At 44.0% G+C, this 22,611-nt stretch overlaps 1 long non-coding RNA gene across 1 annotated transcript; it reads left to right on the forward strand.

The window, feature by feature from the left end:
- Positions 1-288: 288 nt before the first annotated feature.
- LOC115946655 (uncharacterized) lies at positions 289-18,641 on the forward strand. Its single transcript, XR_004080708.2, has 4 exons — positions 289-448; positions 6,100-6,208; positions 14,841-14,941; positions 18,501-18,641. It is a non-coding gene; the product is annotated as an uncharacterized lncRNA (long non-coding RNA).
- The last annotated feature ends 3,970 nt before the right edge of the window (positions 18,642-22,611 follow it).

A 22,611-nucleotide genomic window follows, 5' to 3' on the forward strand; every position in this document is an offset into this window, starting at 1 on the left:
GAAGTGATGCTGAAGTCAAACCAGTCATGGGTACTATGCAGCTCTGGGCTGGCAATGACTGCAGTACCCATACCTGTCACTGTGATCTGTGGTTTGGAGGAAGAAATCACCACTAAACTGTGTGCTCTGTATTAATACAAGGTGTTAAGCTTGCAGGAGATGAGCAGTCTCCAAGATACCATGAGCATGCTCTGTTAGACTTCATCTCAGTATCGATTCTGCATCAGTGTTGAAATACTGATGAGCAAACATATGCACTGTTTCCATATTGTGTCTCTCCAGGTTGTGTGCAATGTCCTGTTTCGGGATCCTGTCTACTCCTGATCATTTCAGCAGCCACAGTGCTGGCACAAGTGATGAAGTAAGGGGAGTATTCGAAGCAAAGCACCTAAGCCTAATTTACGGATGAAATCTTCTTACGGCATTGAGCTGTGGCTGATAGAAACAGGTAACAAACATTGGTGTCAGCAAAATTTTGGTGGACAAGTGGTAATGGACTTCACCCTAGGCTTGCATCCTAAGCCAACTGCTGTGCAGATAAAAGCAGCCCTTTCAAGCTGTTCCATTGGGTTTTAAAAGCAAAGCTGAGAAGGCTTCACTAGGGAACTTGATCTCTTGTAGTGTTTATTCTCACCAACCAAAAGCAGCAATTAGTATCTCTTTCAGATGGTGAGAATCTCTTTCAGATGGTGAGAATAAACAGTCTTGTAGACATGCAGAGGAAATGGAAATGACATATGAATTTTAATTAACCTATTTCTCCTTGGCTTTGCTGCAAAGTGCCAAAATACAGCGATATGGATCCTTCAGTTATGAACCCTGGCATCTTCCTGGGCTGCTGGCTTTAGTTGAAAGCAGGCGAGTTTCACATGTGTACCCGAGATCCATATGTTTCTTGTGGGTTGATTGTCTGAACCCTTGGTGCTTTTGCTCCATGTGCATATAACCCAATATTATGGAGATATCCCTGTTTTTAAACACAACCATATGATCAAGAAATCTCTAAACGATATGATTTATTTTGATATCTCTGACTCTCATAAAAGTCTCAAGCAGTCCTTGGTCTTGCCTGAATGCTTCATGTTCATTGATATAAAACAGTATGGCAGAAAATCTGATGTCATCTGCAGCTGCTGTGCCGTATTTCAAAGGAGAAAGCATTAACCCTTTCTAGCAAAATTGTTCTTGTGAAGGACAAATGTCTTCTTGTCTGAACAACATACCCAGCCTAATCATTGATGTCTGTACCCAGTTGGCAGCAGCAAGTTTACTGGGGTAATCTGGCATTGCTCCATGGAAGTTAGAGAAGCTGTAATTCTCACTTCTGGCAGCAGATAAATTTGACCCTTTTCCTCAGACTATGCTTTTTTTTATCAACTTCATGTCCTTCAACATCTGGTACCATAAAAGTGTTCAGCCACAGAGATGGGGTTTCTATAAATATATTTCTCCCATAAGGAGATTGACAGCATTCAAGTTGCAAAGTGTTTCAGAGCTGTGTGGGAGGAGGGAGGAACAAGGTGAGGGGGAGGCGAGGTGTCTTATTTCCCCTCTCACCTCCTTCATCTCAAGTTCTTATGTCCTCCGGGATGTGTTTTTAGTGTTAATGGCAAAGGTGCTCCAAAGCAGTGGTAAATGTGGGCCCCAGATGTGCTAATTCAGCCTGGGACAGGCAGGGGAATGCATGGGTTATCTCACTCACCACACTGACAGCTTCAGTTTAGGATAATCTCTCCTCCTGTGTTTCTGACTTTACCCCCTTCCACCACCCCTGGCTGGGCATCTCCCGCTTTGGCACCATGGCATGAACACAACTGGCCTCTTGCAACTCTAAGCTTGGGGAGCATCAGTGGGTCTTGCATTGGCTTATCTGCCCCCTGAGTGCTCCAAGCAGCCTCAAGCCAGATCTGAACACTGCTGCTGCAAAGGGAGTAGATGGAGGGAGCTGTAAAATAAAACAAGGCAGCGCACCAGTGTAGGCAGCCATTCAGCAGTGATGGGTCCTTCCTTTAACCTGTCTTGAAGGTTGTGTAAACTGAAGTAAAAAAATCGCTATCCCTTTTCATATACCCCTTACAATGTAGACAGATCGCCTCAAGGGTGACTAGAGGTACCAAAAATGTCAATGTGCGGATGGTAAAGGTATATATAACATGTGTCACTGTCATAAAAGATGAGGAGGTTGCCCTTTCTTTTCTTCCTCAAAATACAGCCCTTGTGCTCTGCAGCATGTGCTACTATACTATTGATTTACTGCTTGATTATAATGACATTTCATAACACAAGTGTTATTAAAAGCTTGTTAATCTCTCTTAAGGTTCATATTCCTCAAAATGTTTGAACAAAATGCATTTATCTTTAAGTACGTATTTAAATAAACTCAAATGACTTGCTGTATCAAGGTTTTAATTACAAGTTGCTCTCCTTAGCGTGGAGCTGGTGGCTTCTTTCATGTTCTTACGTGATATCTGAAGTTTTACTAAAGCTCTACTACACATCCAGTATTTCTATCTCACCCTTTCTCTCTCTGTCTCTCTCAATCTCAGTGCAAAGAGGACAAATACTTTCTGAAGTATGCCTGACTCAAAGCTAAGTGGATTTTGCTGGAGTTTGTAAGGGAGCTATTCTGTGGCGGATTAACTGCCGTCCGTGCCAATTAGTACAGAAAATATTTTTCAGCGTATGGGACATTGACGAGTGATTGCTGTGTGCACTGGGCATGTGGTCCTTGTTATTAAACATCTGTGTTGTGCCAGTGTCTAGAGGTAGCAAGAAGTTTAGAGTCCCGCTGTCCACAGGACTTTGCAAGCATAGAGAACATCCCCAGACCAGAGCAGACAGATCTGGGGTGTCTTCAGTTGTTCGTACAACAGCAGCATATCTTCAGCAGCAGTATCTACCAAATATTTTGCGTAGTTGTTATTTACTGACATGTATTAGGGGCCTTATTTTTAAATGACAATACACTTTGAGATACTTCACGAAGGTATGCAATTATTTCTGCTACTGCCATTCTGTGAATGCTTATATGCAGAAGGAGATGCTGAACTCAGGTTTTCCACCTGTAGTGCCATAACTGTGAGCAGGAGTGAGTCTTAACACTCTGATGGGAATAGAAAGACTCCTACAACCATAGGACTCTCATTAAATACTTGCACTGAGGCCTTGACTGTGTATCTAATCTTTGCAATTTAACTTAGTTTGAAACCCTATTTTAGCTCAGGTATAAACAGTGTTGTAGGTGACCTTCTCTGTTAAATCTAGTCCTATGTTTAGGTTAAGTTTGCAGTAGTGCAGACACAGAGTATATACCCTTTAACTGGGGTTTTGTAATTTTTTAGAACTGTAGAAAACTGAATGAGAATCTCTGAAAAGGTCTGGAGCCCCACCTCTCCTTGTGATGTTTGAAAGGGGCTTTGTCTCTTTCTTGAAATGCTCACAAAATCTGTTCATGTCAGGATCACATACTTCTTAGAAAACATTAGGGAAAGGTACGGAAAGTTGTTGCTGAAAGGGATACAAGCATCTCTTCTATTTGCATGGCTTTCATTTCTTACATAGGTTAAAGAGAAAAGGATTGGTTCTTCAGAGTCCTTAGGCAGCTTGTGTGTCTGTTTTCCCCTGGAGAGGTGAAAGACAGTGGAAGAGGAAAAGCTACCTTATGTCTACCAGGGTGAGAGCCTGCATGCCAGCCACTACTGCAGAGCAGCTGTGCTCTACATTTACACCTTTGTGTGGAAAATTCACAAGCTGCTTTGTGGTATCTTGTTTGTTTCTACCCATAACCTGGCTGTGATTTTAAAGGAAATATTTTTCACTTTAGTTACAGTGGTGTGAAAGTCTGTGTCGATTTTCTGTGAAGGTGGGGAGGAACTGAGTCTATTAAACCAGAACAAACCAGCTGGCTGTACATACACAGGATTGCCTGCAACCTGAAGTTGGACTGATTTAACCTTCAAAATAGGATTTCTCAGGCTTAATTAAGCTGGAGTATCTTTACAAGCAGTTTAACCCTGTGCTGTGTTCAACTTATCATAGGCAAGTTTGGTTTTGTAAAAGGTGCATGCCTTATTGCCCCCTCAGTGGCTTTCATGGCCCAGTTAAACTAGGATTGGTTGTGAATAGAAAATGTCTGGGAAGGAAGAGAAACATGAGGATGGCAAGAGATAGTTTATGGTGCTAAAATGAAGTAGAAGTAGTTTGGGTTTGGCTGTCAATTGTGAAGCCAGGAGGAGGTATTGGAGAATCTGCAGGTGTAGGCAGTGGCAACTTGCATCACTATGTTTTATTAGTACTCTAACTCATGTTCATTTAGCAGGGCAGTCAGAATAACCACAGGGGGATTTACTGCTTCTGGGTAGCAGAGGTATGAACATCTGTCATATTTAAGCTAGGGAATTCCTCCTGTTAGCTTACAACTGGTGGAAACTTCCCGATGAGTGAATTCCCTCCTTTGCATGCTGGACCTCTAGGGTCTGGAAACAAACCACTCTCTTTTCTCTGATTTTTTTCTGTCTCACAGTGCCAACAGTGAGTTATTTTTTTTTCCCCACCACAGGGTGTTTTTTGATGTTGTTGATTATTAATATTTTCATTTTTTGATGTTTTCTTTTATGGCTTTGAGTTAGCTGTCTTAAAAGAGGAAGGGTTTGACCATCTGGTACTGGGAACAGTCAGCATCTAACAGGCATGGCTAGTTTGCACATCATTCCAGGCCTGGTTAAAATAAACAGAATCATCATCTTTAGAAAATAAGATGCACCAGGTGTAAAACCACCTCGAGCTCTGTGAAGAGAAGGTGAAATTTATGCAGCACTTAAGAGAGATGTAGGGATTAATGGAAGGGTGTTATAAAGCAAAATTCTAGTTTCAGTTACTTTTGATGCCTTTATCTGGAGAAGGGAAGGGTGCAGGAAATAAAAGCCAGCTAAGAACCCAAGGGGAAACAGCACCCTGAAAATTGGGGGCTCCTCATCAGAGGAGGTTTCTATTTTTTCAAACTATGTTTTTTTCCCAATGTGCTGTCTCCCTAAGTGTGTACAAATCACCCCTCCAACATGAAATGGGTACATTCTCTGAGCTGGCCATGAATTGCCATACACAAGAAAGCGTAATTAGAGGGAGCCATCAGAAAGACCTGCACAGCCCCTTTCTGTGGGGGCGCAGGGGCAGGAATGCTGTGCTTTCAGGCAGCATTGTTCCCCTCCCCATTCAGCTGGAGTGGCAGACTGTTAAAATTTCCCCCCCTCCCCATTCCCAGCCTGCTGGTGCTGCTAGTGCCTGCTCTATGTGGGGATGTAATTTTTTCCTGCTTTCTTTATTCTCTCTTCCTTTTTAAAAATACACACACACACACATATATATATATTAAGGTCAATATATCTCCCGGAGTCTCCAGAGTCTCTTATGAACTGGTGAGCTTGTGTATGTTTTGTCTTTTGCTTTCTTTTTTTTTTCTGTGACAAACTTTAACCCTTCTTTTTACCCCCTGTCTTTCCTTCCAAGTAGCCTTTACCCTGCTTGTGTGAGCAGCTGACAAAGAGAATAAGTAATTTCTTAGCCTTTCAGTGTTGAACTGCTTCTGTTTTTGTGAGTGGCCTTTGCACCTGTTGTGATAAGCAGAGCTCCCTTCACAGCAGCACTGAAAGGGTGGCAATCTTCCCCCCCCCCCCCTTTAAACTTACTCTTTCTTTCAGTGAATGCCAATAATTAAGGAAAACACTTGAGTCTGCAGTGGATTCTTTATCCTGACAAAACCTGGTATTTATATAGATTAAAATGAACAGGGCAACCAAGGCACCTTTCTCATCGGCTTGGTGAGAACTCTCTGGAGCAGGCTTGTTGCATGAACAAAACAGGATGACCAGTTCACTTAACTAAATTTGGCTTTACCCCACCCAACCTTGTCTGTCCTGTTTACACCTCCAAACAGCGTACTCCTTGTGTGAACTTGCCTCATCATGTGCGACAAAGCGTGCAAAATTATGTGTGCCATCGAGAAAAGAATAAATCACTGCTATTTAGCATTTTTAAGAAATGTGCATTTTGATGTACTTTTTAATATGTCCCTTCTCTCTTTAATTTGTGAAATACTTGTAGGTGTGGAGCTCTATTTGCTGATGTTTAACCTGCTGGAGGCTTCCCCCTTCACCTGTGCTCAGTGTGCCAGCTCCATGCCAATGGGACCTTTAGCACTTGTGGAAGGGTGGTGAGTACCTTCACTGACCAGCCCTCGGTGCTGGCCTCAAAAAAGGCACCGTGGACCAAAAAAAAAGAGTGGAAAGGCTACCCAGCTGCTCACACAATGCAAGAGAAGGCCTTGGCTGCTGTTCAAAGCCGCTCTGAGTGAGTGTTTCAATTTAATTCTAAATTAAAAGCAGCCAGTGTTGTATAGCACAGTGGAAAGATTATGTATTAATGCTTTCCCCCCCGACATAATCCTAATGATTGCACTAAAATAAATAAAAGTTAAACCTTCTTCCTCTCTTTGCCCCATTGCTATATTATGCTGTGGGGAGCAGCCAGGTTTTCCTAGATAAAAAGAAGACGGGAGAGATCCCAAAACTGCAAGACTGAGAGGGGAATCATGCACTGCCAAGGTCTGCTTCAGCCTTCTCCCTTGCCATTGATGTGCTTTGCTTCAGGACCCCATTGAACAATGAGTAAGAGAAGAAGCCCCTTAGCAAAAAGCCTGAGTAAAACTGAAGTTGCCAGCAGAAGGAAGCTGAGGGCTGTGAGGTGGTGACTTACTAATGTGTGTGTGGATATGTGTCTGACTGCTCCTCCAGAAAACCTGTTGTTTGATTCTATGGGAGCAGGTGAGTGATCCTGTGCTCTCACTGGGAAATATCTCTCTTCTCAAGAGCTGATCGTGATAAATGACACCTCTTGGGATGCTCTGTGGTCACATTTCAGCAGGCCAGGGTAACTGCCCTCTTTGGGGGAGGCATAATGAGATGTGGTCACAGCAGGCTGTAGAGCTGGGCCCTGCTTGTCTGGTGGGAGAGCAGGCAGCTGTCAGCATGCCCCACTGAAGGAGATGACAGGATGTGCCATCTCACTTTTTGGTTAGCCCACATGGTATCTGAAATGCAGTGAAAACACTCATGCAGTGCAAATTCACGCTCCAGGTGTGATGTTATTTCAGATGTGGAAGTCAGGAAGAGAAAAGTCAGAGACCAGATACCACAGTGTTGTGGTTTAGTGCTTTCCATGCTTTTGACTGTACTTCCTTGGCATATGCATACATTATCCCAAATTCCCACAGTTCTCATCCAACATGCTGAGTCTCTCTTTTGATGACCAGATAGGAACAGCTCAGAATGGGGCACCTGCTCAGGCTAGGGGTCCGTGTTGACAGGGCAAAGTGCTTGCTGGCATACCCTGAGCCAGGGGTGAGGCATGCTCCTGTCTGCTCTGGCAACCTGGTAAGGGCTCCTCAGCTGCTGTGAAGCTGGAACACCCAGATGTCAATGTACAGGTTAAGAGTACCTGAGCAAGCAGGGAAAGGGGAAACACAGCGTGTAAGTGGGGCTTGGGTGATGTCCTTCCTGCTCTTCTTGCGGAGTTAGAAATAGGGAGAAAAATTTAACTTTGGTGACTATTTCACAAATTTCTGTTTCCCCCACTCTTCCCTCTTTCCTGATCTGATATGGCAGGGCTCGACATCATGTCCTTGTCCATATGTGCCTGCCCTGCCCTTTCCTCAGAATACAGATGTGGTGGAATTGTTTTAATGGACAAATGCTTTGTTGGAATAGTAGCTGTGGTGGAAACACCTCTGGTTGGGAAGCCCTCCTCATGCCCTCTCTGCCAGACCCCATCACGCTCAGCCCCTGTCCCAAACTGCAGTCCTGCATAGCTTCAACCCCACATGTCTAAGCACCTCCTCCCTGCCACCTCCTAACCTGGCCGGCAGTATTCTTATGGAATAACTGGAGTATACTGAAATATAGATCATGCTGGGAAATCACATAGGAAGGTTATCACAGTAAAAGAAAATTATATTACCTAGCTCCTGATACTACCCCTAAGTCACAAGTTTTCACTTTTAAATGTATGTCAACAGTGATCTTCATGAATTGCTCATGCATTTTCTGCCTGCTGGTCAAGGAGAAATAAGTACTAGTTACCGGCCCTGGAGACACTGGGTTAGAGGCATTTTCTCTGGGAGAAACTGCCTCCCAGGCCTAAACACTAGGGCAAATCCCACACAGAAAACCATGTGTGCAGACATGCTTGGCTGAAGACATGGGAAACGGATGTCCAACTGGTGCAGCTCTCTTTGGAGGATCTGGGCTTTAAAATAGAAACTTTATCCTAGAAAACTTAATGAGGATTCATAAAACTTGGGTATATATTTAGAAAATCTAGTGAACTTGCCTTCAGCTTGAAACAAGGAGATAACATATAAAACCCAGACTGTCTCTGCAGCTTGTCCTAGAATGAGAAAGTGAGGGCCAAAATGATACAAAAGAAGAAAAAAGCTGGATTCACAGATGAGGCTATTCTTGGCAGGTCTGTGGATTGGTGGCTCTGCTTTCTGTCATGCAGGACTATCTGTGATATGCATTTGATTAAAGCTCAGGAAGCATTTGCATGCAGAGTCCGACGAGCATATTTCTGAGGCTGCTGAGCCATGATTGCTGTCAAGTGATGTACACTGCAGAATCGGGGTAACCAAGTCCCTGAATTCCTTGGGCAGCCTACAAAGAGGCCTGCCTGTGGTGGCATACTTAGGCATGGGAAGGTGACCATTTTGGTTGAGAAGGGAGAGTTGACAGTCCCTCATTCTGACAATAGAGACATGGGCACACGCAGATTTACTTTGATGGTGGGAGAAGGGGGAAGGAGGGAATAAGCTGTCCTTTCCTTCCTGCCCACCTTATCTTTAATTTAAGGCTGATGGATTGATTACCATTTGTTATTGTAAGTCCATATGTGTACAGATCCAACAGTAGGATTAGGTTCCTCCTTCTTTGTTATTCGAAGTCAATCGCAGTTCATTAAATCTCCCTCATCAGTTCTACCACCTGCTCCTCTTCCTTCCCTGACCAGAAGTCGCATGCCTATTTACTCTCTTCCCTTTGTTTTCTATTTGTTTCTCTTTTAATTATGTCTCTCGATCTTTTCCCCATCAATTATTTTGAGGAGAGAATTGGTCAGGAAACATCAATGCAAATGAAATTGTGGTTATGAATAGAAACAAAGAAATGTTTGAGGGATCTTTGTGTTTCATTTTCTAAACAGCTCTGGACTTGTGCTTGAGATCCCAGCATACCCTTTTCACAGGGCATGAAGCATGGAGTCTGCAGCATGGGAGCAGGGACAATCCTTCCTTACTCATCCTTGCAAATGTTCAGTGAAGTATTTAATGGTCTCCTTCAGGCCTTGGTGGAGTTTTTCAGTTTCTCCTGTAATCCTGACAAATCTCAGACTTGGCAATGTCAGACCATGGTGGCATGCAGATGGAAAACCCAGCACCAAAAGCAAAATTCAACATAGATGAAGACCCAGTTCTTGCCTTGGCTTTGCGTGCACAGCCAGGCAGCTAGATCACGGGACAGAGGTGTCTGTGGGACAGCCTTCACCCCTGGTTGTAGCTGAGTGAAATAGCTAGATGGATTTGATCAACAGGGTTTATGATTAATAGGCATTGCAGTCTCTTGTCGGGACCCCAGCCAAGACAAAGGCAGTGGTGGGTTGGCGCTGTGCCGAGATGGGCTCAACAACCCCACCACAGGTTGCACTGCAATGGGTTAGCAGTGTGTAGGGGCCCAGGGGGATGGGAGTAGCCAGTAACAGCTGAAGGAAGGAGTGATAACACATGAACAGCATTTGAGCACCCATCCGGCCAGACGCCTGCACTTCTCTCTGAAAACAATGTTTAAAAACACGCTGCTTTTTCACTCAGGTGAGGAGACAAGTAGGGAGCACCGTCTGGTGTGTTGGTGTTGGGGAAGCAGTGCAAAAACAAAAGCAGGCAGAGGAGAAGGTGTTTTTTCTGCTATTGGTAGACAAACCTTAGAACAGCCTCAAATCGAGCTCTGATGTTTAACCAGCTGTTTGGCAGGCCCAAACTCATCCCTTTATTTTTCCCCCTTGGGTCACTAGAAATCCTTTTTCTCACACCCATCTCCTTGCTTCACAATTGTCTGTGCTGCCTATTTGCAACAGCAAAATACATGTGGGTTTAGATGTTGTTTAATCCCTAAATGGAAAAATAACTGCAGAAACCAGGTGGCAATTTTCAAGTTTTATGCCCGTTCTCTGGGGTCAAGATGTAAAGAAATCCATATGTTCATAGGTGCATAGGAGCAAGTAAACCTTGTGTCTCACTTAACTACCTGCTTCCGCTTCTCTTAAGTGCTGCCCTTGACTTGTCGAAGGCCTGTAACACATCCATGTGTGGGGGCCACTGCAGTGCCTTGGCTTGTGTGTTTTCATCATGGTTTGAAAAGTTTTTTGTAAAGTTCTTCCTGCACTGGGGTGCCAACAGAAGGGTTGATGTTATTTGAGGTATTTCAGACATTGACAGGGCTAACCCCAGGCAGCATGGAGCGTGACCAGGTGACTCCTGCCTGAGTTCATTTGGGATAAGCAGTCACTAGCTGGGTGCTTTAGCTGAATTTCATTCAAACCTCATAAATGTGCACATGGCTGGGAAGCCAGGAGAGAGTCTGTTTTCCAGAGCCTTTGATGTGTGTTGTCTTTCCCCCATGCATCATGGGGAATTGGCTTGCTTCTGACATTTCAGTGCCCTTGATTTTGCCCCTCAGGGTGACTTGGCAACAGTGTGTCAGGCCAGGGGAAGCAGGCTTGAAGCCCAAATGTGTGCTCACTCCATCCAGAGGGGAGGAAGGGAGAGGACACACAGATCTGACAGCCTATTTGCCTGTACTGACCAAAATAGAAGGATGGGCAAGCTAGAAGGCAGACTTGGCTTTTTCTACACAGATCCTGGAAAAACAGTTGATGACAGAGGATGAGAGCCCAGCTGTGCTACACTGGTAGATCTCAAAAGGAGCATCCCCTTTCTGGTCTTAGCTGCTGGTGCAGGGTAGTGCTCCCTTACTGTACAGCTAGCAGGTAAGGATTGCAGGATCAGATTATTTATCAGTGACTTCATTTTTTCCTTTTCCTTTCACTTTGGGTCTCAAAACAAATTTGTGATCGTTGTCCCGTGCTCAGTTTAGATTTAGGTTGAACTTGTTTTCAAAACACCCCTCTGTGGTGCAACAGTAAATTGCTGCAGAGGGTGCAGCAGCTGAAAGGTAATGCGATTAGCCTGTGGTGTGACCCCTGCTGAGCAAACAGGACTGGGAGAGGGCTTTATATCCCTGCCCGGGTACTGCACTTTGTGTGCTGAAAAGGCTTCACCTCATGTCATGGCTTATGATTAACTAAATGATCTTAAGGTCCTTTCCAACCCTAACCATTCTATGATCCTATGATTTAGTGACACTCAAAGTTATTAGTCTGACAGAGCTCCCCTAGTGACACTCAAAGTTATTAGTCTGACAGAGCTCCCCTAAAGCCAAATGGCTGTCCTCCTCCTGCTTGGGCAGTGCTATGATCAGGTTTAATGCTTCCCAGTTGCAGATTAGGTGCAACTATGCAATATCTTGGTTTTCATACTAAGCTAATAACTCAGTAGGCTTTAATTTAAAAGGCCTGTTTGTTTCCATAAATTCATATTTAGTTCCCTTGTTGCTCAAAGATGGGAGAAAGGCTTTTTCAGAGGTCCAAGAGGTAGTCAAATAATGAAGGAGTGTGTGTAAAATGACCAGAAAGCCTCACTGGCTGTGTTCAGAATCTTTCTGCATTCCCTGTGGGAGGAAAACCAGAAAAATACTTTCATTCTGCTACAGAGGCATTGCTAAGTGACAAATTTTTATTTGGGGTTAGTGCTTTCCCTGGAATTCACAGTGGCCCAGATGCCCTCTCTTTTTGCCTGTGCTTTGGTTATGGCTGCAGTGGTTTAAATATGTCTCTCTTACATGAATCCGAATCTAAAATTCCAACCAGAAGATCCACTTGTGCCTTTTCACTTCTGCCCAACTGTTTTGGGATATTCTGGGTGAGTAGCAATGGAGTGAAGTGGGACAGGTCTGCCTGTAGGCTCAAACCTGAATCAAAGCTTGAAAAGCCGGTTTTCCAACAGGTCAATCCCAAACCAAGCTTTATAATGAAGATCTTCAACTCCCAGTCTCGATTTGGGCCAGGCTTAACTCCTCCTGGAGATGCACATGTAGATGTGTTGTGTCACTGGGGAACAGGATGTCCACAGCCTGTAAGAACGTAATGCGTGAGCGTTTTGCATGCGTATCAGTTTGAAAGAAGCGTATGACTGTGGCATATTTTGCAGGTAATAAAAAGAAAAGCATTTGGGCAATCCCCCTCATGCCTGTAACACACCACTTTCTAAAGTGAGTTGTGAATTCTTGGAAAAAATTTCCCCTTCAAGCCCTTAATCAGTCTCAGGAAACCACACTAAGATAGAGACTGTCAGAAAAGCAGCATGTCTTTCAGCCTCTGACAAAACACAAACTCTTACTTCTTTCCATCCCTGGCCAAGCATAACTGCCACAACTGTGTTCTTGTAGTTTCTTTAAATCCTAGGTGAAGGTTTCAGTGCACAAAATAAATGTGAATAAGTTGGGTTTTTTTTTTAGTTATTAGTATTATGAATTCCATCAAAATCCCAAAAGGGGAATAAACAAGTGGAAAAAAAAATTACTTTTGTAGCAATAGGAACCCAGCCTCCTGCTTTGGTACATGAGTAGATGCGTTGAACATAATGAGATTATTCATGTGCATAAGGGTTGTCAGATCAGACCCTATCTTTGTAAAATATTTAATTACATACCATCAGAATCCTGTCAGCTATGAAAAAGCAATAAAAATACTAAAGTGTGTCAGTGAGCAGTAGTAGTAACTGTAGTGATATAAATCCATTAAGCTTTCATATACATCTCACATACACCAAAGGCATCAAATCTATGCTCGTTAATAATTTGCAAACAGTATACTGGCATCATAGTGCATGTTCAAGCAAATTATTATGCTTGTTTTGCCAATTAGTACTCAAATTATTCGACATCATGCCTTACTCCATGCTTTGGGTGGGGAAGGGGAGACATAGGGTCTGTCGTCTACTACTCAGTTCTCCAGCTGAAGCTCAGGCATTGTCTTCCTTGCTACAAAGGGGAAGGTTTTATTGCTCTACTTTGATTGATTGGTAAGAAGCAGAAATGATGCTAAAAACATGACCAAGGCAATGCACTTCAATTTGACCGTGAAGTCACATGTGTGACAAAGGAAAAACACATTGTCTGTGTAATGCTTTTACCTGGGAATAGTTAGTGGGAGGGTAAGACCAGAGCTTTTCAAAGCTACAGACTGGGAAGACATGAGTTTTGTCAGTTTTTGTGCTGGCAGGCAAAGGTGAAAGCAAGACTCAAGCTGAAAGCAAGCAGGGCATCCTCGTCCCACATTCTCTGGGGAAGTAATCACAGCTCTCAGAGGGGTTGCATCAGTGTTTGGCACAGCACTTTCCAGGGTTGCATCAGCTTGTACCTACTTTCTTTGTGTTGTTGGTAGAGACTGGGGTGTTAATAACTGGCTCCATGGGGAAGGTCAGGCAACCCACAGTGGAAAGCAGAAACTGAGATAGGAAATACCCAAAACATCTTGGAGTAAATGTAAATTGTGGGGAAAGAGGGTGACAACAAGCGTGATTATTCACCCATGTGTAGCTGGCTCTGCCTGTGTGGGTGGGGTGGAGTGCGTGTGGAGCAGGTCGTGATTTTACTTGAGGTCTGTAAATACAGAGTTAATAGGAACAGGTAGCCAGAATAGTACTTCCTGCATCTGAATAGTGATACTGCACACAAGTGAAGCTGGCAATCAGAGGCCATGATTGAGTCGCATTTCAATAGGAGATTTGTCTTGCTTTGCTCTTCTATATGACCCCTGCTCAGGCTCTGTGCAATTGATCAAAAGCAACATATGATTTTCTATGCATGTGTACACTAACAGTTGCACTTCAAGTTCTTTATTGGCCTTCAACTGCTTTGCTGATCTTTCTTTTTATTTTTATAATTACTTCTTCTCCCCCCTTTTTTGTCTCCATTCAGCTGACTGACTGTAATCTGTACCTAGTACATGCTGTAAATAACATAGATTATATTTGGTGGACAGCAGGGTGCAGGACTCAAGAGGCATTTGAAGAGCCAGCAAAAGTGCTGTGGTTGGCCTTGTAGCTTTTAGGTTGTATCATCTCCTACTTCTTCCTCCTCCCCTCCCCCATGATTTTCTGATGGCTGCTTTTAGATGGATTTTTATCAGGGGGGAAAAGCACTAATGCAAAGTGGATGACAGCAGATGTGTTCCCTTAACAGGGTCTTTCACTGAATGGCTCTGCTAATCATTATGTTTTGCTCCATAGGACTTTTTATTCATGTAACAGGTTTATTTCCAGATTACATATTTGTTTTTATACTGTTTCCTCATAAATACAGGCACTGTAGAAAAAGCTGGCCCCACCATATTTCATGCAGTATTTGTTTATAGTAAGTGGGCCTCACTGAACCTGCATATACAATAAATACCCTTTCAGGATTCCTAGGCAGGAGTAGAGGGAACAGATGGCAAAACAGACCCAGGATTCCCGTTTACAAGGGATCTTCAAATAACACAGGAGGAATGATAGCCATTAAAAAGCCTGCCTTCCAGTGCCTTTATTTTTGGCCATAAAAATTGGATACATTAGCTGCTTTTTATTACTGTGGGGGTTTTATTTATTTATTTATTTATTCCTCTTTTACATTCAACAACAGGCTTTCAAGGTCTTGAAGTAAATCAAGGTGCAGCCACTTCCTTTGTCAACATCATCTTTTTGAGCCACCTTTTCCCCAGCTTTCTTCATTGCAAGCCAGGGGTAAGAGCTAACTAGGCAAGAATCAAACATGTGTCTCAGACCTGTGGCCTCTAAGAGATGCTTGAAACATGAACCTGGGTCCTGGGGGGGCATTCTGCAGACAGCTGCTAAAGCTCACACTCAGGTTGCAGGGCTGTGCCTTGTGGATACCAGAGGGCTGGGAGAAATACCTTTCACTGGGGATATCTCTCTCTCATCCTTTGGTGAGAGAGAGTAGTTTCTAATTGCTTTGTTTTTAAGCATCAAGAGTGAGAATAGGAGGATGCTGGTCTCTTGTTCTGTGCTGTGGGAAGTTTGTGTCTGTGTGCAGCAAGTGGAGAAGGGAGTACGAGAAAGTTGCAAGTTAGGATTTATCTGTAGTACAGGACAGTATAGTACAGTAATTGTCCTAGGGCTTAAACTCTGCCTGGCTATTCAGTAGTGCCTGTGCTTATGCCTGCAACGACATATCTGCCTTCTTGGCTAGGTGCTCCTCCCAGGTGAGTTTTGACCTCCTCTCCTTACAGAGAGGATGACTCAGAGGAGAAGGTCCTGAGCTGGTGTTTTGAGGACCTCAGGACACCTCACAGCTCTCCCCATCCAGGGCCTCCTGCCTCCACCCACCTCTTGGTCAGGGAAAGGGACTTGCTGGTGTGGATATACCTGGTAGAGCAGCCATAGGAGATACCAGCCGTGTCCTGCTCTCCAGACAAACCCACTACTTGTGCAGTGTCTTCACAGATTATCTTCAGCCATTAGCAGAGCAAGGAGCACTGTAATGGGAAAAGTGTTTGCAGTCTGCAGTTGGTGTTAAAAAAAAAGGAAGCCTTGAAGAAGCCAGCAGATGTGGGATAAGGTGGATGGCTGTTGGGTTAATGCAGTGCATTAGAAACTAATTAGGGTATTTCCAGTAACAAAAGAGGGCAACCACAAGCCTGGAAACCTGCCAGCTGCTTGGATCCCAGAGGTGCCTTATAGGCTTCCACTCTGGTGGTCAGGGTGTCCTAAAAATTACGGATAAAAGTAAGTTTGAGGGTGCTGGAAGAGACTGCAATGGCTGGAACCAACTCCTATGTATATGAGAGCGCTGGCATGAAGCCTCACAAAAGCCACTGAGGCAGATGGCTAAGGAAAACTTGAGCTCATAGTTAAACCCAGGTTGGAATGGCTTAGGTAAGCAGAGTGGGCTGTACCTGGGACCACAGCAGGAGCCAAGTCACATGTGGCTAAGTGATGGCTGCCATCTTTTGATTGTTATGGGGAAAATCATAGCTGAAATATACTAGAACCTATCCAGTAATTATTTTGGAGGCTCATGCAGGGAGATGGCCATGAGGGCCACTGTAAGGCTATGAGCTGAGTGCAGCTCAGCAGTGCAAAAGCCATCAAAAGGCAACCCCTGCGACATACACTCTGCAGTATATTCTGCTGATGTACACCTTTGTTTGTGGATCCTGTGATCCTCAGTAACTGAACAGCCACATACAAACCAATGTCAGGATCCCTCTTCTGATAGGGAGAAACGTATTTCTTCCTTGAATTGCATCAGCCTGGTGCTTTGCAGCCAGGTGTTTTCCCTTGAAATCTCAAATCTTGTTCCAGCTAAACGTAGCCATCAGCCTCTTAGCTACTACCTCTTTTTTTATAAAGTGTTTTAGTTCAAGGAAGGAGGTGGGAGAGGTGGTGATAAAGTGAACTCTCCATGTTAAACTATTAAATTCCTGGTTTGTGACCAGACCAGCTGTAAGTGTGGTCTTGGCTCTTTACCAAAGCACAGAAACTTTGCTGATCTGCTCTGTCCTGCTTTGAAAGGGTAGAGACCTACACAAGCAGAAGAACAAGGTAAGAAGCTGTGATGCATGGCTAGAGCTACCTAAGGCAAATTAAGCAGTACTATCTAAGGCAGCGCTGAATGTGTGTAGGAGAGCTCTGCAGAGCAGGATCTGGATCTGTGCTGGGGCTGGGGATGTGAAACTCACTATTCCACACCCTGCCAGGCTTGTGCTTTGGTAGCATCCTGGGGAAACACAGATTTAAGGAGTCCCCTGTGTTTCCATATACTGGCACAGAGCATTTGCTGCTCTGTTCCCAAAGCAAAAGGCTTCAATTAAGGTCCTGTCATTTGGGCAGAAAACGCTTCAAGCGCAGAGGCTGCAGCTTTCCTTAGCTGTTGCCTTTATGTTCTGTTGGCAAGGATGCTAATTCTGAAATGGGAAATAATGGGCCTACTGGGACAGGGGTGAGAAGAAAACCAAGAAGAAAACTGAGATATGTCCTTATGCCTAAACAAATATGATGTCTCCCCCAACTCCCACCCTCCAAGCAACATTCAGGCTCAATGTGCAGCAGGCGTGTATTCTGCCAGACAATGCCAAGTTTTATCATACCAGCCTCCTGTTTGGGGGGCAGTGCTTGCCTGTGTGAATCCTGCAAGGTCCCAAAGGATGTTAGTAAGTGCTGAATTTTGTTCTCTAGTTCCCATCTGGGGAATGCACCTAAATGCACACAAATACTGTTACATCAGCCAAGCTCTCCCAGTGCAAACTGGTCTGATTTGCACTTCCCCACTCATTGGAATTTATTGCAGGAAGTTGCCAGCCTGCTCTGGGTTGGTGTGGTCATAGTGGGATTTGTAAAGGTGGTTACACCAGTGTGTGAAGTGAGTAAGGTATGAGTAGATTCATTACAGTCTCCACAGGATAAGGATATGTTTTTGCAGCCTACTGTTGCCTGAACTAGGCAATTTGACATGGGCCCTCATCGTGGCAGATCTAAGCAATGTTTAGTATTTGAAAATAGAAATAGCAACAAACCTCTTCCTTTTCTTCCTTCTCAGTTCACAGGAAAAATATTTTGACTAGTTTGAAGGCTCGAATTATTTTTTCTTCTGCCTGTTTAGATAAGTGAATGAAAGTGCATTTGTGTGTATGAGAGAGAGAGCAACAGAAGCTGCTGAAAGTTAATTTGAAGAAATTAGCCTTGCATTTTCCTCATTCATTTGAGGATACATTCTATTATTAGTTCCACAAGTGTAATGTGCAACATTTCCACTGGCTTCAATGAAACGTGTATTTTCAACCTGGAAGTCCAAGACTGTAGTCACAAATTGTAATGAAAACATTTCTCTTTTAATGTAGAAATCTTGAGTTGGAAATTCAACGTAAGCCACTCAAGTGCCAGGACTTTGCTTCACTGGCCACCAGCTGAAGTGACCACGTACTGGAGTTTGCTTCTATAGACCAGATCCCCCTGCACCAGGCTGCTCTCATGCCAAACCCTTCTGAGCAGTCTATGCTCTGTGGAAATGGAGGCTTTGCACCATGAACAATGACATGCACTGCCTGTTGCCATGAAGTCTGGTTATTCTGAAGGTTTTAATCTGTATATATGAGGAAAGTCAGTACTAAATTGACTACTGTACCTTTCATTAGATCTATTATCCACCTAGAGGCTATTTTCACTTTGAAGTGGCATTTGCTCCATAACAAGTAATGTCTCAAAATGCTGTTAATTAAAGTTTCATCTGTTTAGAGGATTTTCTTTTTTTTCCTCCCCCCCTCCTTTTTTCTTTTCTTTTCAGAAGCCAGTAATTAGTCCAGTAATGTGGAGACATTGTTACTGCAGCTCATTAAATTTGGCAATGCTCACTTGGACCTTTGAGCGCTGGTGATGTCAAGTTGACCTGAAATGCAAGGATTCCATCTGTCGGGAATTACTGATGAATTGGCAATTAAATATAAATATATATATATTTAACTCATTACTTGTGCTGGATTGACAGTCTTGCAAATGCTATCATTTTATGTTCATCGACAGACTAATAAAGCTTCCCCTGGGCTCCCTTCCTCACGTGGAGGGACTGGCAGCATGGATGAGACTAGAATCAAATGCTGCAGGGATTTAATTTTGTTCTGTCTGTAGACTACACTGACAGAAGTGTCAGTTTGGGCAGGGGTGAAGTGAATATCTGGGCTAACAGAGACAACTGATGCCATGTGGATAACCAGACGGCCCTGAGATGATGCTGACTCTTGGCTGTTATTCCCTCTTACGGAACTGGTGGCCAAGAAATGAAGCTCTGTCCTATTTCCCAGCAACATCCAGTCATGGACAGGGGAATTTATCTGTTAACCACTGCTTAAGATTGTCTGTTCTTCTAACAGAAAGTGAAGAGAGGTAGCTGTCCCTTATATTTGCTGGGGGTTCCTGGAGGACTGGCATCTGGGAAGGAATTAACAGGAAGTGAGAACCACAGGATCTTTCAGTCTGCCATGATGCCAAAACGTCATTCACTGGTGATGCCTCACATAGGCGTGCTGTTGAGATTGCCTGTCCCATTTCTGGGTGGGTGAGTTGCTGTTGCAGCAGGGGAGATGTAACAGGGAAAGCTGAGTACATGTTGACTCCCACAGGCATCAGGTTAGTATGGGATCTCAGTGTCAGGCCCCCTTCCTGCATCCTCAGCAATGGCCAGGTTTTAGTGCTGTAAAGTGTGAACATAGAATCCTACATGTTGGCATGTGTTGGCCTGAGGCCTCCTTTCTCTTCCTTTGGAGGAAAGGCAGGGCCACCCGATGGCTCAAAATTACAAGGTACAGACTGTGTCAACAGCTTACATTCTAACATAACCAGTAATTTGTTATGGCAGGAGGAGCCTGAGGATAACAGAATTAAAACCCCCAAAAGTGTGAAGGGAGAGAGAAATAACTGAGAGCCTGGATCCAAGGTTGTCCAAACTGCTCCTGAAGTAGCCAGGAGCAGATGGTTTGTTGAGAGTTGAGGTGAGCACAAAGGCACCAACATCTAGGATTTCTCTAAAATGCCCTCTCTTCAGGCAGTGTCCTCTTGTCCTGTCTTGCAGATTTGATCATTTTACCCACCAGCCAAATAGGGTCTTCCTACCCCAGAAAGAGATATCTCTGGACAGGTCACTCATTAAATACAGAGCTGCAAGGGTTGCCAAATACAACCTTTAAATCCTGCGTCTTCAGACACTTCATGTTGCATTGAATCCCTGCTGAGTATCTTCGCCTAGATCCACTTTTAGGAGCAGGAATTACTGGATCCAGGCATAGGGAGGCACAACAGATCAGATGAAATGGCTAAATATTTAATAATAAAGATTGTTCACACATTTCCAGCTTAATGTTACTGGCCAAAGAAAGCTGGATGTTTCACATCAGGTTAGCAGGATATTGCAATATTTTGGCTGCTTATCTGAAGTGAAATTAATGGAACTGCCAATGCTTTTGATGTTCACTCATGAGATAATATTTTATTAATTTTCTGAGCTGAGGGCACTTTAGCATCTCCTGTGAGTCTTCTGAATATTAAATGCATGTAGCTCTACAGGCAGGACTCTTTCAACATTCACTCATTCACTGTTTAAAAGTGCCTGCTTCTCATAAATTGAGAGCAGTCTCCTTGGTTTTCCGAGAGTTATCTTCCCTCAAATAAATTAGAAAGTATATAAATTTCCTACTTATGCCCTTTGAATTCAAAGCAGGAGCTACTTAAGTGCAAAGGAAGATGCAGTCTGTGTTTGTCTTATTTGTCTGGTCTACAGAAAATGCAGTTTTAGTCAGAATGAGCTACTGTGCTGCAACTCCAGCTGTGAAAATAATTCTGTTTTATGAAAGCACCCAGTCTTTCAGTGCTGCTCTGAACTACCCTGGCCTTCAGCTGGAGTCCAGCCTGCAGAGTGAAGCAGAGGAGGAAGGTCTAAGACCTGACTGTTCCTGGGTGTGGTACCAGCAGGACCAGCCAGCCTGGTTGTCCCCCAGCTCCCATGCTTGCTAAGCTGAGACTTGGCTCCTTAGTTCAGACTCAGCAGCAAGATAGCTGCCCACCTAAGTTGCATCACTCTCAGAAGAGTAGGCTTGCTCCTAATGTGGCAACAGGTACCTGTGGGATGATTTCAATCTTTGGATGCATTGGTGTAATGTCAAAGAGCTCTAACTCAGGTAGAGGAGATGGTGAATTCTCATCATCCATGGTTTCCTACCTTTGTCCACAGAATGGTGAGAGCAGGGGACCTCAGGAGAGCCTGCGCAAGTCAGCGAACTGCTTGCTGTGCTAGAGTCAGAAAACTCTCCCAAGTGTTCAAGGCTAGAAAGAGCTGCCAGCATGGACTTCTACAAAAAGGACAGGCAGTTCCTAGATCTAATGTCTAGTGCTTTATAAATAGGGTTAGATGACAGGGGAAAGTAAAAAGAACACCAAAAAAGAAAGAAAATGACAGCCTTTGTCCAAAAATCTGCCAGTTACATTGTTTTTTTCCTAAAAAAAGAAAGGGGGAAAAAAAGGTTGCTTTTTCTGCATTAAGCTTGTCATAACTGGATGATTATAGTAACACCATGAAAAGAGCCAGCCAGGATGTGACACTTTAGCTTTCAAAATAGCTCTTCCTAAAATAAACCCTTCCCTCACAGACTGCTACTGTGATACTTATGGGAAAATGTGAACAGACCACTCATTCTCCCATCTTTCCTTGGAGACTGAGGAACTTTCCATCAGTTTATCTGCTCTAAACTCCTGTTGCTCAGACAGAGAGGCCAAAACCGCAGGAAAATGGTGGGAGTGTAATTTAATATGTTTCACCAATTTGCCTTAATGGCACTTTGGAAGCCTTCTGATTTAATTAGATTTACTCTGTGCCCACAGAGAATAAACAGATGTACCTGCCATTTACATAAAGGTCATGTTATTTACAGGGAATCTGCAACGCAAAGAAGTGAAGTGAACCCTGTCGCAGAAAGGCAGCACACCAACTTTGTACCCTTGAGCACTTGCCGTCTTCAAGCACTTCCATCCTGACGCATCAAACCAGATTGTTTGAGCTGTGGGCACCTGTTCTCTCTGAGTGCTGTAGAGGCTGTGCTGCCCACCCATATGACCCTGTGCTACCCATCCATATGACCCTGTGCTATCCATCCTTCCTCCTCTTCTTGGCTCAGTGTGCCTGCTCCCTAAATGCACATCAAACAAAATCATCTGTGCTGGTAAAAACCTCCCCCTGGGAAGGAGCCATGGCCCTTTTGGCCAGCACAGCTGGACCAGGAGGAAGATACAGTCCCACAGCTGCTGATGCATGGGGCTTGTGCTGATTTTCCATGCTGAGTGGAACACCAGGCAAATGACTTATCTGCTGGGCTGTGCGCACATGACAGCTCATGCAGCACGACTGGTGTCACTGAAACCTTTATTTCCCTAATTAAATCTTTTTATAAACTTGCAGATACTTCCCTCCATCTCAGCAGTAAAGGGGAAGCAGTGATAGCTGTGTTCCCACACACATTGCATGGGAGCTTGGCTTAAGCAAGAAGAAAGATGTGTCCCTGCATGTGGTAGGGACATTCCAGTTCAGATCAGAAAAAAGGGCCTTCTACTCAGTGCTGTGAGCTTCCCAAATGAAGTCAGCAAAGAGCAGGGGCTGATCAGGTTCTAATGATGTTTACTTGATCTTTCACTAATGAAGTTTAGTGACTTTTGTAAATTATTACACCAGCTACTCCTTTCATGTAATCACTTTGAGGGAGCACAAGGACCATTTTCTAGTTCTTCCTTGCTGTCTCCATAGGCAATTTCTTGCTCTGCTGCGCATCACATCCTTGCAAAATGAGATGCATCACTGCAGGTTTGTCATGTTTGCCTTCTCCTAGCAAATATTGGACAAGTTGTCAGCTACAGAC

This window comes from Melopsittacus undulatus, chromosome 1, assembly GCF_012275295.1.
Source record: "Melopsittacus undulatus isolate bMelUnd1 chromosome 1, bMelUnd1.mat.Z, whole genome shotgun sequence".
Classification (NCBI taxonomy): Eukaryota; Metazoa; Chordata; class Aves; order Psittaciformes; family Psittaculidae; genus Melopsittacus; species Melopsittacus undulatus.